We start from the raw sequence: 24,765 nt of genomic DNA on the forward strand, positions 1-24,765 counted from the left end.
CGAAGGTCCACAATATTGTTCACTTGCCAGTTAAAGGGTCAAGCTCCTGGTAAGCGTGAACACATCAGTCACGATGCTCTACTGTCGAGCGCCAAATGAGCTAATGTTTGTGCGTTATGTCGCATTACTCTACCATGGGGTCATTCTTACTGCGATTACGTTGGTACATAGCAACTTATTGTGGCCTGATCGTCACAAGGACTTTTATTTTGCCAAACTACACGTTTCCTTCGTCGTCCATGCATGCGCAGGGTTCCTCTTTCGACGCGACTCTATAGCTGCGTTAGCCGCTTGCCCTGATCAGACGGTATTGGAGGCTGCTGATGCAAGCGATGTAAACCAGTAACAGGTTCTGCGAGACTTAACTGCATAGCATGTCTTGGCGAAACAAAGACACTTTAACAGTTTCCGTCCGTTCGTCCGTCCCCAGCCGCCGCGGTGGTACAGTGGTTACGGCGCTCGATTACTGACTCGAAAGTCGCGGTTTCGATCTCGGCCGCGTCGGTCGCATTTCGGTGTACTGCAGGGTTGCCGCTGGTGGCTACTTTGCGCCGACGTACTTTACGACGCTCTCTGGCGCTAAAAGCTTCAGGTTGGTGCCATGGCGACTTTCTGGCTACATTGAACTTCTATTATGACGCATTTATTAGACATTTTACTTATTTTCGCGATAAAATAGCAAGCAGGCCAAAAGAATAACCATTGTTTTCCAGGTTTTCTGCCGTGTTGGCCGATGCGCGTGCATGCCATCCTCCAGCCAGCGGTCTGTTGTGCATCGAGGCCCTCAATGGGCGGCACGACTGCGAACATTGCGTGAAGAAGTGGCGCGCATGTAAGCAAAGGCATGGCTAGCACGCTGTTGACGATGCCCGCCTTATATGCTGACGTTGCGCACCAGTTTTTAATGCTGAAGCGCAGCGCGTGTTTTTGTGTGAACTTGACAAAGCGATATCTGCAACAAAATAAAGCTGAACTGTTCATCCTAAACCAGATTTCGCCATTTCAAGCTGGGCTGGTGTTATGGTAACTCTGTATGAAATTCGGTCTACGGCTTCAAGAAAAAAAAAGCAGGACCAACGTTCACTGTTCCTTCTGAGTTGTTCACGCAAAATTACCTTGGCTAGAACTGTATCCATTGCAGACAAAGTGCATTCAGGCGCGCTGAACTTATGTAACTTTATTAATTTATTTGCAATTCACCTGTGGCTTGAAGGGCGAGCAAGAAAGAAAATATTGTGTTCTTTATTTTATGTTTTCGTTATTGAAAATCATTTTATTTGTTGCTCAATAATAAGAGCACTACTCATAATATCACTTTTAGTCTATTTGGCTAAAATTTGGCGCTATAAAATTAAATGGCATGGCTACTTTGGCAACTTTTTGCTTGAGTTCTGGCGCTTTTTCAAATCTACCCCACAGGCAACCCTACGTTGTAGGTGAAATGCTAGAGGCCCGCGTACAGTGAAGCCTCGGTGATACGAATCTCACGGGACCACCAAAAATATTCGTATCATGCGAAATTCGTATCACCAGAAAGCATGGAAAATTAGCTTGCGACAAAAGAAAGCTGGCGTACATTTTCATTTATTGTTTGTCAAGGCTACGGCAACGTCAGGAAGAACCCTGAATGATTGTGAGTCAAGTCTTTAGATGTCGGCAATCATACCAGCACTCGTAAATATACGGCCAGTACGCGCGCATTTAATTAATGAACCAGGTGTGTTGTGACCCGCGACACTCGGAGGTCGTGACGCGTCTCTGACGGTTTATTCTGACCGTAAGAAAAGTGTTTTTCTTACACCGTGATTCTGACAATTTGGCAGTGTGGAGCGCATGCCCATGCTTGCGTTCCCGCGCTCGCACGTGCTTGGCGCGTCTTCCGCGACATGCGGACAGCACCTCTTCGAACCTGGGTGGTGGCGAACGTTCGTATCAAACGTCGCTGGGTGAAAATTGGGTCGCAACAACCGTACTCCACTACACTGAGGCCAATGGGCCTTGGCCTGGACCGACGAAATATTCGTATCACCCCGAAATTTGTATGAACTGTGATCGTATCACCGAGGTTTCACTGTACTTAGATTTAGGTGGCCGTTAAAGGACCACAGGTGGTTGAAATTTCCGGAGCCCTAAACTACGGAGTGGCTGATAATCATACCGCCTGTGCTCGCCTGTCTTCGGCTTTGCGGATCCGCCAGTCAAGGAACGCCGTCCACGCTTCCTAGGGCATGGAAACCGCAAGCCTGCCGCCGCAGGAAGCACAGTTCGGCGGGGACGGCGTCCAAGCCTCCTCGACACCCGCTTACCTGCTGGCGCTACAAGCACCGTCCGGGGAAGGCGTCCAGGCCTCCTCGGCGACTCGACGGTATTCTACCGGTGATGCCATTCATCGTGTTGACCACGCTTCCCTGATTGAGGACATCGCCATGCTGATTGCTGCGACGAAAACATATTCCGCGGCCGCAGCCAATGGTTCTCCAGGCGGCTCACCCGACGATGCTACGAGGATCATCTGCGCAGCCACGCGCTTGTCCGAACAGCTTCGCAGCTTGGCGCCTTCAAACTGTGGGTTCTCAACCGCCGCCGTGAGTACTGGGGGCCCCGTATTCTCCACGGCCATCGCCCCTGGCTCCTGGGGCTCCTTGCTCAACCTTCCCACGGACGTCATGCGGGCGACATCCTTGCTTGCCCAGGAACTAGACCGTTTCGCCGCCAGAGCCTCCAGATCCTTGCTGTCCACATTTCCATCAGCGGTTGCATCGGAACTACCGGAGTTCCGAGGATTCCAGGATAATGCCGTTCTGTGGATCAAAGCAGTAAACGACCTCGCCACCCGCCATGCCTGGCCGGATCATCGGAAATGGCTGGTGGCCATCGACCGCCTTCGCGATGCTGCCAAGGCATGGCACAACTACGAAGGCGTCAAACAACAATCCTGGACTGAATGGTGCGCCAGGTTTACTTATGTATTTCGCCCACTTTTCGATTCCTCCGACCCTATCTCTGCCGACCCAGACTCTACCGCGGATGGGAACTCTGCGACACACCACCACGACGGTGCCACTCGGGCGTCCACGAACCTGCCCTCCTTCAGAGATAAAGCTCACCACCACCGTAGAGCGGCCTGCGTTGGCACTCCTCATTCGACTCAGTTAGATAATGGGCCCCCAGTTGCGCCTTTGCTGCAGGTGCACGTGCAGATGCCAGCTCCTGTCGTGCCTGACACGCCACCAGAACTGGGAGAGCCTATGTCAACCATAAAGACGCTCACAGACTCATCGGAGCCGCTTCCACAGATCCGACAGCAGTCGTTCGCACTCGATCACCTTCCACCCAGCGAGAAGGGTCTCCCGGGCAAGCCTAAGGAAGCTGCCGACTTGCTAATTCCACTGCCCGTTGATGTACCATCAACTATTCGTAAGAAGCCTGCGATGGACTCCACAGCAAGGTCACCCGGTGTGCCGCCCGGACACCGCCAGCAGTGCCGGACGATGATGAAGAGGAAAATGAGCGATGAGCGTCCTAATACTAACATGGAGGTTGTATCTGCGGAAAAGGACTTCTCCGTTTTCCCAAAGCCCTTGCCACTGAAACTTCGCTTTGCTGACGAAGGTCGTGACCGTCCTCCCGGAGTTGACAATGATGCGAATGTGACAGACGTCCTCAAAGAAGCGGAAAAGGGGGGTCGAGAAGCTACGCCACCCACTGTGCCTCCTCGGATGCTCTTCCGGCAACCTTCTTCGAGCATGCCGCGTCTGCCGCTTACTCCGCGACACAGCCTGAGTCGACTGCCGGATGTATGGCTGGCACCTGCCCACAAAAAGTCGCTTCGTGGCCGAGGCCAACTTCTGCGATGCAACCAGTCTTGCCCTCCACAAAACCCTTCGGCAGAACCCCAAACCGAATCGCAGTGTGGCCGAGACCTGCGGCCACAACGAGGCAGCCAAAGTCGACCGCCGGAGTCTTCGGCAATTCTGCAAGACACGTCGTGGCGTGCAAAAGAGCGACCACCCAGGCACAGCCAGTACCGCCCGCCAGAGACGTTTTCACTTCAGTGTCTAGGGTCTGTGGGCCTGCGACTACCAGCGCTGCACAGCCAATGTCGTCCACCCGAAACCATTTCTGCAGCTCGCCATGTAATTTCGCAGCGTGGCCGAGTGTAAAGAAGACAGCGGCGCTCGGGCACGGGCGCGAGATCGGCTGGGCGAAGAAGGAGAACAACGAAGCTTGGGAGCAGAATAAAACAGCCGGCCTAGCGAACAGGCGTTGTCTTTCCTCTTCTCGCTTTCTCTCTCTCTTCACGCAAAAACTTAGAAATTGGTATTATTATTCATCCATCCATCCATCTCATTCATCTGGGCGCCCTTGCGGTCGTTCCCTTAATTTGGTATATACCAAAATTGGCGTAGGAGGACAGCGACCGCCCTGGGCGCGGGATCGGATGCCGACCGTGACGGCCGCATTTCTGATGGAGGCGAAAATGTTTGAGGCCCGTGTACTTAAATTTAGGTGCATGTTTAAGAACCCCAGATGGTCGAAATTTCCGGAGCCCTCCACTGCAGCGTCTCTCATAATGATATCGTGGTTTTGAGATGTTAAACACTTATAACCACAGCCATAGGTATGCGCGTATGCGCCCTAGGTGATGGAATGTCTTTGCAGTCGATATCAACCCAGCCATAATACGCATTGAAAGTTTTACAAGAAAACAGTTTGCTTGGGCTGAGCAAGGTGAAGACATGACGTTTGCTTTAGTTCGTGATTTTAACTTCGATATCATAAAATTAAGCAGCAAACGCAGCAAACGTGCTGCAACGACCCTCAATAACCAACCAACGTGGTAGAGAGAGTACGTAAATGTATTATATCAGCAGTTGTGGTCGGGGTTGTCTAACATCAGTTGCGGTGTCGACGCTTGTCTAACGCCAATTGTGGTTGCAGCATTGGCTCTCCGCTCTGATGACAATGACACAACAGGCTATAGTGACCTCACAAGAATACGCCAACGAATGATGCTTATGGTATGCCCATGTGCGCACCGTAGTGTGCATTTGGTTTTCCATAGAACTGACGTTTGCGTTCTACCGTGAGTGCCGGCGTTACGTCGGTCCAAAAGCCATCTTTTTACGCGTCACAATGAAGTCGACGTGCCTGATTAGGCCACGATATGCGCATTTTGTTTGACACATGACACACAGCAACGGCGTAGTGGCGAAGACAAACGAGCCTTTTTTTTTTTTTTTTACTTGCTCGAGACAGGCACGTTTCAACTTCGTTGGCATATATTTGTTAGTGAAACAGCAAGACGTATTCTTCACAGATATCTTTAGCAAGCAAGTGATGAAAAAGTGCACAATACTTAAAAACGGTTGTTTAACACTATCTTGAACACGCAGGGAAAGAACGAAAATTGCACAGACGTTGTGATTTCGCGAAAAACTGAATTTCTTCTCATTTTTTTGTATTGTTGCACGGAAATGAGCATGTTGGATACATACAAACTACTGAAACTAAGCTATTATGCTTAATGCTGACCCTATAAGCCTTCTGCAAGAACAGTGACCAGATAGAAAAACACTCTAAATGGGCTAGATTGGTTACGGTTAAATCGAAATGTTAAAATTGCCCCTTCGCTATCTGCAAAGTGAATTCAGCAAAGAGAAAACTACGTTTCTTACAGGGAAGGTTGAACTGACGGCCTTCTGTCGGACCACCAATCCAGCCTCTCATATATATATATATATATATATATATATATATATATATATATATATATATATATATATATATATATATATATATATATATATATATATATATATATATATATATATATATATCTATATATATGGGAGGGATAGTGACGAATAAAAGAGCGCCCATGAACTTCCCATATTATTTAGAAGGACAGATGCTAAAGGGAGTGACAAAGTACAAACATCTAGGCCTCATAATTTCATCAGATCTTAGATGGGACAAGCAGGTAACATATGTTGTTAACAAAGCACCGGCAGTTCTGTACTCGTTAAAACGCTCGCTCAGATCCGCATCCGTAGATACTAAACGCCTAGCACACGTGACACTCATTCGCTCTATACTTGAATATGCAATAATATGTGTGTTTATTTTTAGTAAGCAGTGCATAGCAAAATTGGAGAGTGCCAGTATGATTGGAGAGCGCCAGTCATGATTTCGCCAGTATTTGCCGAGCCTTGTCTCTAGTGTATTAAAATGTAATTTATCTATAGTTTCTTTTTATTGCTTTTTTTTTCGTGCGCTGAGCTTGTAACATGCTGTTCATTGCTGTTTTTCTCATTCTTGCAACGTTTGTACAATTAGGGCAATGTATGTACTGTCAGTTCAACTCGCCTGATGTGCGCGCCTACTTGAACAGCGTTCTTTTGAATATGTGTATTACGTTGTAACATTCAGTTTATTACTGTTCTCGTTCCGTAGCGTTGTACAATTAATGTGGAGAGCATATGTATTGTCCAGTTTAACTCAAATTATGTACGCGTCTACTCGAAATGGTTCTTTTGATTATGTACATTACCCCCTTTCCTGCAACAGTCTCAAACGTGAGGCTAGCGGTATGTTAAAAAAATAAATAAATAAATATTATAAAAACTCCCGTGACATGTACAAGAGTGTACGTTCATCATATTATCCTATTGGTTTGTTTGTTGTCTTTTTGTTGTTCTTTTTCTCTTGCCCCATGCTACATCGGAGCAGCTCAAGGGCACTGGTATAAAGCGAGTTTTCCAAGAGTTTTACGACCACCTTCAATGGTAACGCACTGAACTCGCATTGGTTGCAGAAACTATGACCATGTCCTGAGCTGTTCTGCCGCAGGTAAGCGCTGCATAATATTCCAATCGTTGAATAATTCAAATTGAAACCCGTTGCGCGATCAAGTAGGTGGACCCAACTCTGGTAAATTGTTCGAAAAACGAATTAAAGTGGTATCAGATTTTTTTTTATTGTAACAGCAAAAAACATGGCACATAAGTGCCATTCACTCAAGCACCGATTCACAAAAATAAAAAAAAAATAAAGAGCGTAGACAAGGATGCAGATTGGAAATGGTATACATATAGTGCGCCGTTTAAGGGTCTGCCAGCGCGAAGGTATAAATAAAAGCGCACCTGAAGCACGTAGAGAAGACGGGACGACTATACTGTGCTCATGCCTACACGACGAACGCACGGCCGGATGAAAATATAGGGCCTATCATGAGTTTATCGTAGTTTTGACCATTTTGTGGGTGCGAGCCTCACGAAGTAGGCGCCTGGGAACACAGCTGGACAACACGGCACAAGACCACCGTAGATGGATCCCCAGCGCGTTAACGATTGTCCAGACACCCAAGTTCGGGTTCTGATCGTCCATCCCAAATGTCTGCATATTTTACTCCACTACTCCACTGCCTACGGATCCCCCCCCCCCCCTATTTTTTTTGGGTATACACTCTCATGAACCAATCTTCGCTCGATAGGCGGCGCGGAACCAGTTCTACTCAGTGAATCGCCAGGCTGCACATTCTTCATTACGACCGCGTGCAAGGTAATTCGTCGAGCCATTTTCTACCAACTGACAGTGGTATAACTACTGCAACCATCGTTTGTTATTCCAGCCACTGGTTTAATCGCGTTTTTGTTGTAAGAGTTTCACCATACACGATTATCGCTTCTGCAGGAGCGTGTCATTTAAACTGGGGGCCACGCGCGATTGTTCAAATTTGAAAGGGATTATTCACGTTCTATTGCTTCACAATCGCCGCGCAAGCCATCATACCCAGGAATTCGGGACATCGCTTTTAGTTCACCTTTTTTCACACCACGTGGCGTACGGACCTTCAACGTTCAAAATTCGCGCGATGACGCTTGCCGTAGTCGCGCGAATCGAGAAAACCACAATACATAAAAAAAAAGCACGACGACGATATCCGCTACAAGCAGCGAGCGTGAACCTAAATCGACGACTGATAACCGCAGCGCATGCAACGAGCGGCCGGTTGGGCAGCTCGACCATGAATCAGCAGTTCTGTTGCAATGAAAGGAGGCTTACGTGTCGCTTGGCTGCGCTTGATAACGACGAGCTCTCGAAAGAGCGTGCTGCCCTTCTTCGCATCCCCTGCCTCTTCAATATATTTCGTCCGATTATATTGTTGTTGGCTCCCACGGGTTTCTTAAAAGTTCTAAAGCAAGAACGTCCTTTAGCACTGCTGTTTTTGTAGTGTGAAAAAACCTAACTTCCAGAAAATAATACAAGCTTGTGAGGCTGATGACGATCGCGGATTCAAAATGTGTAGACAGACGCTTGCCGTCCCTAATTTCAGTTGGTCTCAATTTATGAATTCAATATTTTGCGCTTTTACAAGACGACTTGCCGTGTTATATTCGCTGCCCACAGACATTTTTCTTTAAAGCTCAATTACCAGCAGAGGTAAAGCAACAATACCTTTGCAAGTACAATATTGTTCAATGATCTTCTCAAAAAGAATCATTTTAATAAAGTCACCTTAGTTTCAACAGCGCCCCTAACAAGCTCTCGCGGCTACGCGCCCGTGTGTCTGAGAAAAACAATAAGGCCGCCTGTGACATACAACATGTAAAACCGTATTGCCCATGCGTAGTTGGGGTGGTTTACGAAATACCCCTCAGCTGTGGTAGGACATACATCGGCCACACTGGTCGATGTTTAAATATCCGATTAATGGAACATGAAGCCTCCCTTAACAATGTATCTGGTTTACACTTGCCTTCGCACTGCAAGTCCTGCGCATGCGCGCCCCGGTTTTCGGAAACCAGGGTGCTTGGGAAAATTCGAAACCAAGTGGCCAGAGAATTGTTGGAGGCTTTTTGCATAAATAAGAAGGGTGCCCAATGTGTTAGTGTGCCTTCCTTGAATTTATATCGCAACGAATTGCACTTTTTAGACAAGTCTTGATAACTCAAAGTAGGTTGTCATTCTGTTACCGTGATTGTCAATGTGACTCGCCCATGCGCGTGAAGCTACCTGGAACGCAATGTTCTTTCCAATAAAACAGTTTTTAGTTTGGCACAAGTCCTGTCATTTCTTGTCCTCGTTCCTTTGTGCCTCCAAATTTTTGTCAGACCATGCACCAACTAGCCCAAGAACGCGTTTTAGTCGAGAACTAAAGACGCCGGAAATCACCGACTTCATTATGCTCATGACATGCTACCCACGCCGCGTTTTCCTCTCCGCTAAGTGTTGGTGAAAGAGGGATGAAACAGATTAGACTGATATAAATTATCGTGGAACTCGCCTTGTTTGACTGCCTATGCTGATCTGCAACCCTTCAGGGTGGCCTAGTAAATAAGGTGCTCGACTGCTGACCCGCAGGTCGCGGGATCGAATACCGGCCGCGGCGGCCATATTTTCGATGGAGGCGAAAACGCTAGAGGCCCGTGTACTTAGATTTAGGTGTATGTTAACGAACCCCAGTTGGTCGAAATTTCCAGAGCCCTCCACTACGGCGTCTCTCATAATCATATCGGGGTTTTGGGACGCTAAACCCCAACAATTATTATTATTATATTATGCTGGTCTGTAGAATTGCAGGAGGTCGCGGCTTGAAACCCGGTTCTTGCGGCCAGTTTTATTCTGGACAAAATAGCTTGTTTCTATTAAATGCGAAGCATTTCTTAGCGAACTTCTGCGACTTTGAGCGTATCTATCTATCTATCTATCTATCTATCTATCTATCTATCTATCTATCTATCTATCTAGCCGCCTACGACTTTGTGCTCTCAAGGTCGCTTGGTTCATCGAATGTGCACCAAAATTCGTATGGCGTAACATGACTGTATGACGAACATAAATGACAAGTCATAACATGAAAATCATGACACGCATGTCATGTACAGCATGATTTACATGCTACGCTCATGGTGCGCCGGCGACCGTTTCGCTAGTTTGATATACACCAAAATTGGTATCTTGCGACGTGACTGTGTGACGAACATAAATAACACGAGTTAACATGAAAATCATGACACGCATGTCATGTACAGCATGACTTACGTCCACGCTCATGGGGCGCTGGCGGCGGTTTCGCTAGATTTATATACACCAAAATTGGTATCTTGTGACGTGACTGTGTGCCGAACATAAAAACACAAGTTAACATGAAAATCATGACACGCATGTCACGTACAGCATGACTTACGTGCCACGCTCATGGGGCGCTGGCGGCCGTTTCGCTAGCTTGATCTACCCCGAAATTGGTATTGCACGACGTGACTATGTGACGAACATAATAACACGAGTTAACATGAAAATAATGATATGCATGTCATGTACAGCATGACTTACGTGCCACGATCATGGCGCGCTGGCGGCGTTTCGCTAGCTTGATCTACCCCGAAATTGGTATTGCGCGACGTGACTATGTGACGAACATAATAACATGAGTTAACATGAAAATAATGACATGCATGTCATGTACAGGATGACTTACCTGCCACGCTCATGGGGCGCTGGCGACCATTTCGCTAGCTTGATCTACCCCGAAATGGGTATTGCGCGACGTGACTATGTGGCGAACATAATAACACGAGTTAACATGAAAATAATGACATGCATGTCATGTACAGCAGGACTTACGTGCCACGATCATGGCGCGCTGGCGGCCGTTTCGCTAGCTTGATCTACCCCGAAATTGGTATTGCGCAACGTGACTATGTGACGAACATAATAACACGAGTTCACATGCAAATAATGACACGCATGTCATGTACAGCATGACTTACGTCCACGCTCATGGGGCGCTGGCGGCGGTTTCGCTAGCTTGATCTACCCCGAAATTGGTATCGCGCGACGTGACTGTGTGGCGAACATAAAAACACAAGTTAACATGAAAATAATGACATGCATGTCATGTACAGCATGACTTACGTGCCACGATCATGGCGCGCTGGCGGCCGTTTCGCTAGCTTGATATACACCAAAATTGGTATGTTGCGACGTGACCGTGTGAGGAACATAAATAACACGAGTTAACATGAAAGTCATGACACGTATGTCATGTACAGCATGACTTGCGTGCCACGCTCATGGGGCGCTGGCGGCCGTTTCTCTAGCTTGATCAACCCCGAAGTTGGTATTGCGCGACGTTACTGTGTGACGAACATAAATAATAGCAGTTAACATGAAAACCATGTCACGCATTTTCCTCAATGACATACAAGACGATGTGTGCAGCTCTTTGCTGGCTGCTTCGCATTACATCGATTCCCACAATGCGTGGAATCTGCCGGCTTTTTTTACATGGTAAAGTTCGTTAAAAAGTCTCTCGTCAGGACCCATTTAATATTTTCATTACGAGTTGAAATCTTTTGCTTATGTTCGCAAGTGACGTGGAAGGTTCTCGAAAAGCCGTTTTATGTTTATTCTCTGTGTCGTGACTTTGTTTACCGATAGACAACGTAGCACCTCATGAGGCGATGTTTCTCAAATAGTGGATTACACTGAAAGTTGTTAAAGGCAAGCTGAGCAACCTTCCACGAATATCTTTCTTTTTTTTTTAGTCAATTAGTTCACTGTTGAGCGTGAAAAAGCGCGCCGAGAGGGGACAGAAAACGAAAAGAAGCACACATACACATCGATAGTGTGTGTGCAACTCTTACAATAGCGGGGTGTATCCACTATTATAACAGTTGCAAGGCATTGAACTGCCCTGTTACCGTGCTGCCAGAAGGTAAACATTGCTGTCAACACAGGCCTTGTCCGCCTCGGTGGAGCAGTAAATATGGTGCTCGGCTGCTTACCGGAAGGCCCCGAGTTCGATCCTGGCCGCGGCGGTCTCATTTCGATGAATGCGAAATGCTAGGGGCCCGTGTATTGTGCGATGTTAGTGCACGTTAAAGAACACCGGATGGTCAAGTATTCCGGAGCATTCCACTACGGCGTCTCTCATAATCATATCGTGGTTTTGGGACGTTAAATCCCGGATATTATTAACGCAGGCCTTACCTATACCACGGCGATGGTCTGCAAGTCTGCAAGCGGAGTTCTTTCCCTGCATTTCGTTACGTACCGTAGGCAATGTACATACTCTGTTTTTCTTACGTGATGAGCCCCACTTTTTTTCTGTGTTGGTTCGTGGCGCTTCTAGAGTGGCCGCATTGAGCTTCTCGCAATGGGAGCTTAACTGAAGCCTCGTGCTGCAGTCAATGACGCTGAAAGCAGTGTGTTGCAGTGCGCGACTCACATCTCGCAGAAAGTGTGACCCCCCTCTTAAAGGTATGGCCTACTTTTTGATTATTTTCATACTTAGTAGACACGATATTTGCCTGCTAAGTGACGGACCGAATTTGTCAGAAATCTTATATGATCAAATTCTTCAGTTTCCTCGCATCACTCATTGCCATCGTCTCAATCGTACAGTAATGCCAATAAACACTAGAGGGTGCTAAGTAATATCATTAATTAAGAAGGCAGTGTTGTATGGCTTGTGATTTTCAAAGCTCCTAGTGACCCGGTGAGCTTGGAAGCGTGGGCTCGTGCCATGCCAAGGAAAGATCGAAAGCGCACGCCTCGTGACTACGTTTGCGAGAAGAACTTCTCGTAGACAAGGCCTATCATTCGTATAAAAAGAAACGCTCTGGGCTCCTTATGCATTAGACTAAGACGACTCGAAGGTGAAAGTTTTCTTCTTGTCGTCATTCGATGTGTCTGTTCTGCCCCACCCTCGTGCAAAAGCTTTCTGCACCTAACGTAGTTTTTCACTGCCTCTGTGATTGGCCAACCGATCACAGAGGCAGTGCAATGCGACAATGTCATGTGATGAAGTCACGTTATGTGACGTCATCATGCCGTCATAATTACGTGATCTTGGGAATGTGTGACGCCATAATAACGTCCCATCGAGATGTCATCACGTGATGATTTTTTGTTGACGCCGCCAACGCCGTGGAAGCAATTGGCTGATAAAGTGTGGCGCTGCTGAGTAGCGAGGTCTAGAGTCACTGTATATGATACCTTTAGGTAGCAGAGTAGCGCATAGGTCCGGCTAGCAACCACAGCTGTGCGGTGAAGTCGCACTCCATTTTTGCAGGCGACATGCCTACCGCGTCGCCGATAAACATGTCTGGCGTGTCGAAGGCTGGCGATAAACATTGGCTGTCCATGACTAGAGTTAATTGAGTGAGCTGCAGCGGCGGCGTCGAGAAATACAAAAATTGGCCCGAGCGTCAGCTTCTCCGCAATGCATGGTTGCTAGCGGCGTTGGAAAACAGATGCGCAACTCTGCTACCTAAAGGTAGCATATACAGTAACTCTAGTGAGGTCGTGTGTTCTATTCCCTGCCACGGCGGTCGTATTCCGGCGGGGACGAAATGCAAGAACACATGCTTACTTAGGTCTGTTAGATGCACGTTCTAGACCCCCGGGTGTTTAAACCTATCACAGAATCTCCCACTGCGGCTTGGCGATAATGACAATGTGGTTATGGAACGTAAAGACCCTTAAAGTATTATTGTTTACGTAGGCCGCTTGGGGGCAACAAAAATAATGCATGAAAAACAACCTCGTACACACGCGTCATCATTAATGCAGGAGTGTCACGCACAGAGTTCTGCCTAAATTAATATTCTGCATGTTCCATCACAAGCATCTGCTTATCAATAATTCGGAAGTATCCATGTGAATGCGCACATGGATACTTCGGAATTACGCATGCTGTTGCCGCAGGATAAAAAAAAATCGAGATATAAAGGGAGAAGGCTATGATATTCCTCTAGTCTTGCTTGCTTTATTCGCTAGGCCATCTTCTGGGGCTGCTGTCGCATCCGAAAAGCTACAGCGCAGTGTGTCTGTATTTTGGCGGTGTACAAGTAAAGAAATGGCTCCTCCTGGTCTCTGTATATATATTTTTTTGCAGTGAGATTGCAAGTTGTGATATCCACAACCCGACTAGACGAATTAATACGAGTGCGGTTTAAACCGATGCACCGTGGAGAAAACAATAAAACAGTTTGAATATAAATGCTTCAAGCTTTCATTTGTGGTAATGCAATTTACATGAATATAAGTGCTTCAAGCTTTCATTTGTGGTAATGCAATTTACATAAACCAACACTCTACCAGTTTCACGCCTTAGTAATACTACTACTACTACTGCTACTACTACTGCTACTACTACTACTACTACTACTACTACTACTACTACTACTAATTATTATTATTATTATTATTATAACAATATTATTAATAATAATAATTGTTATTATTGTTATTAGTAGTACTAGTACTAGTGGCGTTTCATGTCCCAAAACCACGATATGATTACGTGGGACGCCGTATTGGAGTGCTGCAGAATTATTGATCACTTAGGGTTCTTTAACGTGCACCTAAATCTAAGATTTCTTCCAGTATTTTTATATACGGTTCGTCGACGCCCTGATTCCGTTGCGCCTGAATGACTGCTGCCACCTCGTCCGAATCAAATACCTTCTCGTAATTTCTGACGGCTATATGTAGGGGTTGGTTATATTCCGCGCATTTCTCTATCACTTGATTGATCGTGTGAATCTGTTTATTGTCGAGTAGCCTGTACGGAATCTTGCTATATTTTTAAATCGCTTGTAGACAACGGACAGTAAGCAGATCGGTATGTAATATTTCAAGCCCTTGACGTCGTCTTTGTTATGAATTAAGGTGATTTTAAAATTATTCCAAGATTCTCGTACCTTCATCGTCAAGAGATACTTTCTATACATGGTGGCCAGTTTTTCTAAAACAATATGCCCACCGTCTTTCAACAGATCTGATGTTACCTGATCCTAACCAGCGGCAATTGCCTCTTTGCGTTCCCTTAAGGATTTCTTTACTTCCCATGTCATTACTGGTGGGTTGTCCGATTCCTCTGGCCTACTAATATACTTCTTACGTTATCGTCCTCGTTGTCCTGGCTACTGTACAGATATTTGTAAAGCTCCTCAGCTATTTTAACTTTCCTATCCATATTGACAGTGACTTTGCCTTCCTCATCCCTTAGTGCATACGTCCGGTTTTTGCCTGTGCGCAGTTTCCTCTTGACCCCTTTGAGGCTTCGTCCGTTCTAGAGATGACCGATAAAAGGATGGGACGAAGTCAGTCACGTGCGAGTCACGTTTGAGACCCCAGCCCTGCAGCAAAAATTAAATAAAACGATACCACGTGGCTTTCTAGATGAAGTCCAGGAGCGGTCTATACAATTCGCGCATCCACTTGGAATCAACGTCCATCGGCACTGTCGACGAGCGCAAGGTGAGGCGGTGATATTTACAGTGTACTCGAGAGACTGATTAGACAGCGTGCGCGTCGCTCGCACCGCATATACATGTATATAAAAAATGATAAGATTCTAGCGCCCTTCGTTGATACTAACTGCAGTTGTTGCATTTTAGAAACGCTGGTTGTACTTTCACGTGTTTGCTCGCAGGTGAATGATGCCGTAGATATGCGTAGTCGTGCGCAAGGTGAGTCTCTAACACCGAAATTATCTTTGAAATACGCCATAACGGCTAAACGCAGTGAGCAAGCGCAAAAGTGTTCATGACACCAAATGCTGAGGCGGAAAATTCTATGGCATTTCAATACGGCACATTCGCATTTGTACCTTCCAAGTATTCATACACTAAACATGAATTCGGTGTTCCGCTCACATTATTGACAAACGAACGTCGTGACGGCATCGGTACGCGATAACGCACATATCGATTATCTGCTACGTCCGATATACATACGCTCGGCAATACCTACACTGACTGTGTTATTCCTTTCGCATTTCATGCGTAGATATACAGGCAGATGAGTTTGGATAAGTGTAGTCTTTTACGATGTCAAAATATTCAACAAGTCATGACGTGTACGTTCCTTTCGTTTCGTGCTCCCACGGCACCAACGAGCCGCGGGCGACAGAACGGCCGGCTCGCTCGATGTACAAACTTTTCCCGTAGTGCGCCACGCTCCCGCGGGGCTTTCTGGGATTGCTTGAAAAGGTTCATTAGCAAGAGAATCTCGCAATGCATTCACCCTCTCTCTTTACACTATCATCTGATGCTTTGCAGTCATATGCCTCAATTTATTTTTATCATATATCTGCACTTAATTATTAATTTCCTAAAACTATCAGTAGATTTAATTACTCATTTAAATTGCAGAAGGGTGTCTTGAAGCGTCAGTTGGTACATGTTACTGCGTTTCAAACAGCGCAAAAACGGGGCGAAGGCTTAGGAACAAACAACAGAAGCGCTTTTTTTTTGTTCGTTAGCCTTCCTGCCGTTTTCGCGCGGTTTTGAGTGCAGTAACATGGAGCAACTGGCCCTTGAAGACACCCTTCTGCATATTGTTTCTCTTACATCAGGCTCTTTTGCACCCAGTGTTTTGCATAACTCATCAATGTGCGAGCGCTTGTGTTGTTGTTTTTTCCTTATAGCCTTCGTCCAATTTTCGCGCCGTTGTCAACGCAGTACTCGTTTAAATCGTCATCTCTCGTAAACATTTCTCTTGACACTTGTCGGTGATAGATGGTATCTATAATAAGCGAATAATTATAATTGATTACGAATTAATGATATTTATGACTGCTAATAATGAATGATATTCTACTACTTCCCACCACTGTACTGTAACTGCATACATTGAGATCTATAACTGCATAGATTAGATACTATCTATCTATTTTACTGATGTCCTACACTGACAGCTTTCACCCCTAAATTGAACATATGTTGAATTCATTGTCACCATTCATTAGTAATGCACTGTGTACCAAGGTGCGAATGTAGATCAACATTAGTAAGATACTCTTACCGTGAATTCTGCTTAGCTGACCTAATTTTCAAAAATTTGCGCAGCTTGCACTGAGTCGAGCGCCCCGCCACGGTGGTCTAGTGGTTATGGCACTCGACTGCTGACCCGAAGGTCGCGGGATCGAATCCCGGCCGCGGCGGCTGCATCTTCGATGGAGGCGAAAATGTTTGAGGTCCGTGTACTCAGATTTAGGTGCACGTTAAAGAACCCCGGGTGGTCGAAATTTCCGGAGCCTTCCACTACTGCGTCTCTCATAATCATATCGTGGTTTTGGGACGTTAAACCCCAGGTATTATTATTGCACTGAGTCGCGCAAACCTTGGCTAGAGCAGAGCTGGTCGTTACTTGGCTGGTCTTGGCTTGACTAGAGATACGTGCATTCACCCGACGATGCACGAAGTCTTCACGGGGTCACATTGGTAATCACGAGTATAGACTAGGCGTTGATCGGGTTCGATTGGGTATCGCTCGGCAGTCACAACACCGAATAGGTTAATTAGCTTAATCAGATTAATTGGAATAATTAGCGTAATAGGTCTAATTTGCACATTTGGAACTTGGTCTATCTTAACTTTCCCTAGTCATGGAGGCGAAAATGTTTGAGGCCCGTGTACTTAGATTTAGGTGCACGTTAAAGAACCCCAGGTGGTCGAAATTTCCGGAGCCCTCCACTACGGCGTCTCTCATAATCATATGGTGGTTTTGGGACGTTAAACCCCAGATATTATTAACTTTCCCTAGTCAAGCTAGCAGTAATATTTAAATTAGATTAATCATGCTAATGAGCTTAATTAGTATAATCTACATACTCGAGGCTTCATGTCGACGAGCTTTCACCACAAGTCAATCTAGACCTAATGAGTTAATTAGCGTAATTAATGCTAAATAGACTCAATCATAATTAATATATCGGTATCGCTCGGCATCTCTTGCCGAGCTCGGCATGACTACGCAGACTAGAATCTCAACTCGGCTTAATTAGGGCTAATTAGCCTTCTGGTTGTATTATGCTTGGCTAATTAGTTTTCATCGTGCTCAACTAAACTTAATTACAATTGGCTATGATTAACATGGCTTAACTAGGCACAGCTATGCTGAGTGCGCCGGCATAATGATGATTGTGTTTTGTCTACATCGCGAGTAGTACAAAGCGTGGGCATAACTCTGGTGTAAAAAATATTAATATTATTTACGCTGCAGAGCCCCTAAATGCCAATTAGCACACATTCCAAATGTATTCAGCCTCTTCCTATATGCTTTCATTTGATGCATTACTATGTTGTCGACCTATTAATTTATTGACTATATACCCGCACTTGGCAACTGCCTACAACAATCACTAATAAGCTATAATCGTCATCTTTAATTGCTAGGTTCCATAGATTTTCCCCAAATTATCCCTGAATACTAATTATCGATAACTATCACTAAAGATAATTGCATGTTACTATCTATCTCGGATGTTAATTTCATACATTGAATACCCTATATATATCATGTACATATCCTTATATACTGAAAGATTTTTATTATAACCTTAAAATTGGTGAATTCATTACAAGTGATTACTTATATGGTCAGGGTGCAAATGTGCATATTGTTGCTGAGTAAATTTCACTCAGTGTGAATTCTTGGGGGTCATTGTCAACTCTGTTAATTTTTCATAGTAATTAAGCTAAAAGATCCCTAATCACTAATTAGACCTAAGATTCTTATATCTTTGATCCTCTTCGTCTCCACTTCCATGTGATACATTACAACGCAATCCTCGGATTAGTTGATTCTTATTGACCCCTTTTCTATTTACTTCAAGGCGTAAGTATTAATAATGACAGAGTACAATTACCATATCTCTTATACCTTTGATTACTAATTAGCTATAACAGTATCTACTGCTAGTTACTTGCATGCGAGAGCCATCTAATATTAATGGCGTGCATTGCAATACAATATCTAAATATATATATAATATACATGTCCTTCTATACTAACCGCTTTCACCAATAAGTTTTAAGTAAATTGTTAAATTCATTAGTACCCTTGATTACTTACACGCAGTGGAGCAAAATTCGTATCCGTATCAATATATCTTGTCAATTCTTACTTACTTTGAATTACGAGGAGCTATTTTTTACCATCTGCTCTAATTAACCTAAGACTTCTCATTGCTAATTAACAACTTAAGACCTCCACAGTATTCATACCCTCCATATCTTTAGCAGCTTCAAGAAAAACAAGATTATATAAAAACACTGACATTTTCACCTGTTTTAGGGCAACCGTAAACACTTTGAAGCGTATGCACCCCTATAAGGCGGTTTCGCTGCAATGCACCATAGACAAAAGTTCCCGTCGAACCTCAGAAACTTCGCCGACGTCCGCCAAACTTCACAGGTACGAATATTGAATCATCGACATTGGATCCCTTCAGTGATTTAAGCAGGTGAGGGCGCATTGTTTTTATATAAATTTTTAAATTATCTCCTATGGAGTTTCACATAGCACATAAAAGTGGCTCTCGAACCCAGGAAGTTAATGGGAATAAAGCAAAACTTCTCGCAATGTGGCATAATGACTCCCATATTATATGGACGAAGTGATTTAAGCGTACATTGAAGCGTTACACTACAATAAATGTTCAAAGGTCGTTTCCCATTGAGTGACGATGCCACTTAGCAGCCAAGACAACAGATGGCGCTAGTTGTCGATGTCCCGAATTCCTGGACATGAACGCGTGCACCACCCGTCAAGCATGCCGGAAAGAAACATGCGCCCACTAATGATTCCCGTGCTAAGGGCAGTTCAGAGTGCACCGTTATCGTTCGAGCATTAGGAGGCCGCCGTACGCATGAAATTAAAGCTGCAAGCGTGCTTGGCATTAATAAAGTTTGACGCTACCGCTCATTTCAATCGAGAAATAATTATGAGCGAATAATCGAAGGTTTTATTCGAGTCGCTGCGTAATATGCATTCAAAACGGCGTGATTAATATAATCGTTAACATTTGAGTAGCTTGCACTCGCGCTACAAGAGCTAGCGGGACCATGAGAGCATGCTTATGCGGTCATATCTGTTTTTTCAAATGACAGAGCCTAGGTTAGAAAGTTTCGCAAGGATTTTCAGCGGTAAGACGGACATTTTTCGATTGCCTTGCCAGCATATTGATAATATACGTCACGATGACGCGCATCAATTACTGTCAACTCGCAACTTAATGTAAAAGTCGTCAAACTGTGCGCGCACAACCGGCTCGGTTTTTAAAGTACGTCTCGCAGGCTGTCCATGATGTGCCTGTGATGAGGTGCATAACAACGCCAAAAGAAGTAAGTATGTCTGGCACATAGGTTTTTTTTTCTCTTCCTTTCTTACGATAAGAGATGTACTTACGGTGGTCGCGGTTGTGTTAGCAATATGTGAAATCCTCCTTTTCTCTTTCTTTTTTTAACAGCGAAAGCTGTTATCAGATCACGACAACAGCCGATCGTGGTGCCGTAGTTGTCCACCGCCACCGTCGCCGCCAACCGTGTCCGTAACCGCTCTCGCGCGAAACCAGGAAAAAATGAAATGAGAAAAACAAATCCAGAATCGGATGGGATTTTAACCCGGGCCCTCTGCGTGGCAGTCGAGTATTCTAACACAGGGTCACACCGTTTTTTTTTCTTCTATATTTCCGGTTGTACATCACACAAACGGGGACAACAGAATTTATGTTACAAGACACCACAAACATGTAAGCACACATCTACCGTCAACCACTGGATGAACAACATTGTGATCTAAAATTCCGAATGTGTTCCTTCATGCTTGGCTAGGGTAGAACCCCTGCTGACAAGGTCACGCCGGTGCTTGAATCTCTTTCGCAAAAAGACCCTATGCAGGCTTCATGACCTGCAAGAAATCGCATTTACATATGTAATATAGCGCGGTGGAAGAGTAAAATAACAGCCAGGCGTCACGCAATGCGAATTGCGTAACAAGTCGGTTGTTGAATGCTTCCAACCCATTACAAAGGGCTCAGCCATAATTCTTCATCGTCATCAGCCACAGCACACACAAAGTGCACATTATATAATGCCTTACAGATGTGTAGGGGGTACCACGCTTCTCCGTAGAAGGACGAATAATGGCGTAGTGGGTGCTTCCCTACTTCACAAAAATTATGATGATTTATGGCGTAGTGGGTACCTTGCAAGTCTACTTGTATTAGTTGCCCCAATAGAGTTTACAACGGGCTCTAGAAAGGCCGCCCTTCTAGCCTTCGCTGTGACTGTGCTGCGCGTTCCGCGCGGGCTTATCGAATTCTTTTTGTTTCTTTAAATGAAACAGAACAAGAGGCACGTTGAACGCAACCTGTCTGTAGAACGTCCTCGTGTACACGTGATATGAACAGATAGGTAGAAAGTTGCGTGTAGAGCTCAGACACTCCACCTATGCATGTAATGTAAGGCAAATGAATACGGGAAGAAGTCGGCGCACATGCTCATTGTTCCGATGAGTTGGCGAATCTGTCGCTGATGGGCAGTGAGATTTCTAAAGACACCACGCGATACACTGCTTCCGTCACGCGCGTTTTAACAGCCGGGGCCGAAACCGACGGATGTAAGTGTTCCGGTGGCGCAAGTGTTTCGAAAAATGCTAACCCCTTTAAAAAACAGCCCGAATTCCAATTTCATACAGTCGTTCTGAACAGTATGCTGAGCCGTTATAATGAAGGGGGAACGGAAGCCACGTCTAGCTACCACTTACGATTAATAAAATTTCTTGTATAAATATATACAGTGTTTGTCACGTCTTTGGTGATGTACTGGGCTATCGCTTTGATTACTGCTGGGCGAAACCACTAAAGATTTCACGGTGTAACCATGATTGCTCCAGGAGCTTCGCCCAAGCTCTTCATCATTCACCCGTGGATATGCTGTGAATTTTTTTTGCACAGCCAGCTACCCATGCCAGTTAGGCACTAGGCAATATGCATGTATACCTCCTTGATCAGCATTCCCCTCGGTACTTCTACTCCTATCTCTTCACCTTTCTCTCATTTCATTTTTCTATGAACGTTTTGATCTTGGACACACTGCGTCTCGCCTTAGCTGTTATTTCTGATTTACAGCAGTGGGATGTGTTTTTCTTTTTTCTATTCAGCTAGGCTCGAACACATTTAGAGCATGGAGATGACATATACGACCAACGTTATGATCGAGCGCGTTAACTTTAAGAAAGGAACATTTTTGTAAACCAAAGGAACAGCCCTGATTGCACGTACAAAAGGAGTTGGGAACAATCTTTCTTGCGCATAGGAAAATTCAAACTGTGCGTTTTTTTTCGCCCTGTTTGTGTTTATGTGCTGCAAGTCAGGCAGAGTGCTTTGAAACCAGCTATGACACCGTAACCACAGGCGAAAACCCATGCAGTATGTGAAAGCTGCAAGTGTATCTAAGAGAAGCGCAGCCTCTGTTTTGATAGCTACGTACGGCCAGAAGCAGAACACTCCTACACTCCTAGAATCTTCGTGGTCGCTGGCTTCTTTCACGTGATAATTTCAGCATCCATGACACAAGTGATAAATACAAAGATGTGGATAAAAAAAAATGTGTGAGGCATAAACGAAGGTAATGAAGAGAAGCCGCAACTCTTGTGAGCCATATGCGTATATATATAGGAAATGTCCTTGCGGTTCCGCTGCAGGTTTTGTCTTCGGCATCTTGCACGCTCTGTTGAGACATTGCCTGCTGTATTCTCATGGTGCGGGCTGAGGCTTTATTCTTTTCATACCTCACAATAAAGAATGTGTTGAGAAATGTGCGAGTGTCTGTGCTGCAGCTTCTAATGCGGGCGGCTCCCAATACGTGACTTGGTTATTATAGCGACCCTCATCATTCCCACAGGTCCACGTTACAAGATGGACGAGAAATATATCCCCGTGAGAAAATGTAAATCAATTATCGGGGTTGAACTCAGCGCGAGCTTCCTTTAAAAAGAAAAGGTGAGCATACACCGCAGTAGCAGTGGTATCCCCACGAACATACAACCGTGGCCTTTTGATATGTTCTTGTCGGAATAACCAGAAAAGCCCTACTGTTTCTGAAGACTGCTTCTTGTATAGAAAAATAGAATCAGCGTGGGAAAATATGATAAACTGTTGTCCAGCCCTTGAATAAGCGAAGCAGCAGAGAAGTGTTTCGCAAAGTGATCTTTAGATGTATCTTCGCCGCGAAAGAGGACACACGCACCACGTGTGGCGCGTTATCGGGAGCACGTCCTCGCACGTTGTAACCGAAAAAGTCTATCCGGAAAAGAAAGAAAGAAAGAAGAACGTTGCCTTGACGTCGTCGTTATATGTCAGTTTGCTGCTACCCATCCTATTGTGAAAATGGGAGTTCCTTAGCAAGCAAAAGAAATCAAGAGTTTTGTTGCTTGGAACTGAACTTAGACCTAGGAAAGAGGTGGTACGGGATCGTTAGGGTAATGGCGTGAAACAGCATAGAACAAAAAAGAGTCCCCACTTCCAACTAAATTTACGGTGGACAAGGGGCGCCAGATTACGCAGAAATAGCACTTACTAACCGTAGTACGTATGAACATCTCCGCAGGCGAGTTCTATTCATTGGTGCCTTTTAACTTTCGCCTTGCAGAGGCGTCCCCCATTCGCAGCGAATTTACTTGCCATCACGCGTTCCGTTAGCTATTCTTTGCTATCGCGTGAATTCGTAAGGCTTTTTTTTACCGCTACTCGTTCGTCTTTCTGTTCAAAAATGTGCATTGCAGGACGGGTAAGACGAATTAATCTTGGATGTAGAAGACCACTGAAATATCTCAACAGGCTGTTACGCATACATATCAGAAACGTCGAATCGCTTCTGTGGGATGCCCGCGCATGATTATTTATTAATTTGCGTTTTATTCTTATAGTATTAACGACCCTTTTTGTATAGTTTTTTTTTCTTACAGTTACTCGATGTGGCGGATATGCAGTGTACGATCACGCTAACATCCTAACGTGGCAAAAATGTAAAAGCGTAATGCAACTTAAGTGCTCTAACAGATTCGGCAGTGACCCAGGCTGAATTAAGTCTTACCAAGCTCGACAACCAAGGGTTACGCTATTTATGGTGTCATTGAAAGTCACGAGTAATTGTACAATGTCAATAAACGTGAAAAGTTAGTTTTTGCATTTTTTCTAAGGTGATGCAGACTAAGCAGAAGAAAGTCGGGATGGTCACTTGTGCTTTGTCTAGCGAGCCCTTATATACACAGAGTACATAAGTTTTAATTTATTATATTTCATCATCATCATCATCATTATAAAGTGAGTCGTGCTGCATTTTTTTTAATATCAAGACATTTGATTGATCGGCGCAAACTACATGCACCAGTTAATAGGTGAATGTGGGCATTACGAGGATGAACAAGCTTTTCTTTCTAAATTGCTGACGGAGGACACGGCACGTCGAATATTCCGTCAAACATGTCAGTGCCTTCAGTTATGTATGGTCGTGTGTAGCAATACTCTTCGGTCTGAAGGGTTCGCACGACGTGCAGCTCACTACGCGTCACTCTTTTTTTTCTTCTGGACACTACAAGACAGAGGAATCAGGAACTAGCTCTCGGAGGGCATATTTCAATATCTCGAAGTGCAGGTGTTGCCTGTCCGTATAACAGAACAGAGCCGCTCGCTTTAGAGCACGGACTTTAGTCGAAGGGCGGAGAAGCCTGCCACGACATCGAACAAATTAAGCAAAACACGACAAGAGCTCAGTTTCCGCTAATTTCGATTCTGGCGAATACAGACAAAAAAAAAGAAGACAAGAAACAAAGAACGACTAGGACCCACGGGCACGCGACCCCTCAAAACCCGTGGCTATAAGGTGTCCACCAAAAAGAAAAAAAATGAGAAAAAAACAAATGAAAGAAACGCAAGCGTAATAAGACGTTTAGTGAAAGTTA

Source organism: Rhipicephalus sanguineus, chromosome 1 (assembly GCF_013339695.2).
Source record: "Rhipicephalus sanguineus isolate Rsan-2018 chromosome 1, BIME_Rsan_1.4, whole genome shotgun sequence".
Classification (NCBI taxonomy): domain Eukaryota; kingdom Metazoa; phylum Arthropoda; class Arachnida; order Ixodida; family Ixodidae; genus Rhipicephalus; species Rhipicephalus sanguineus.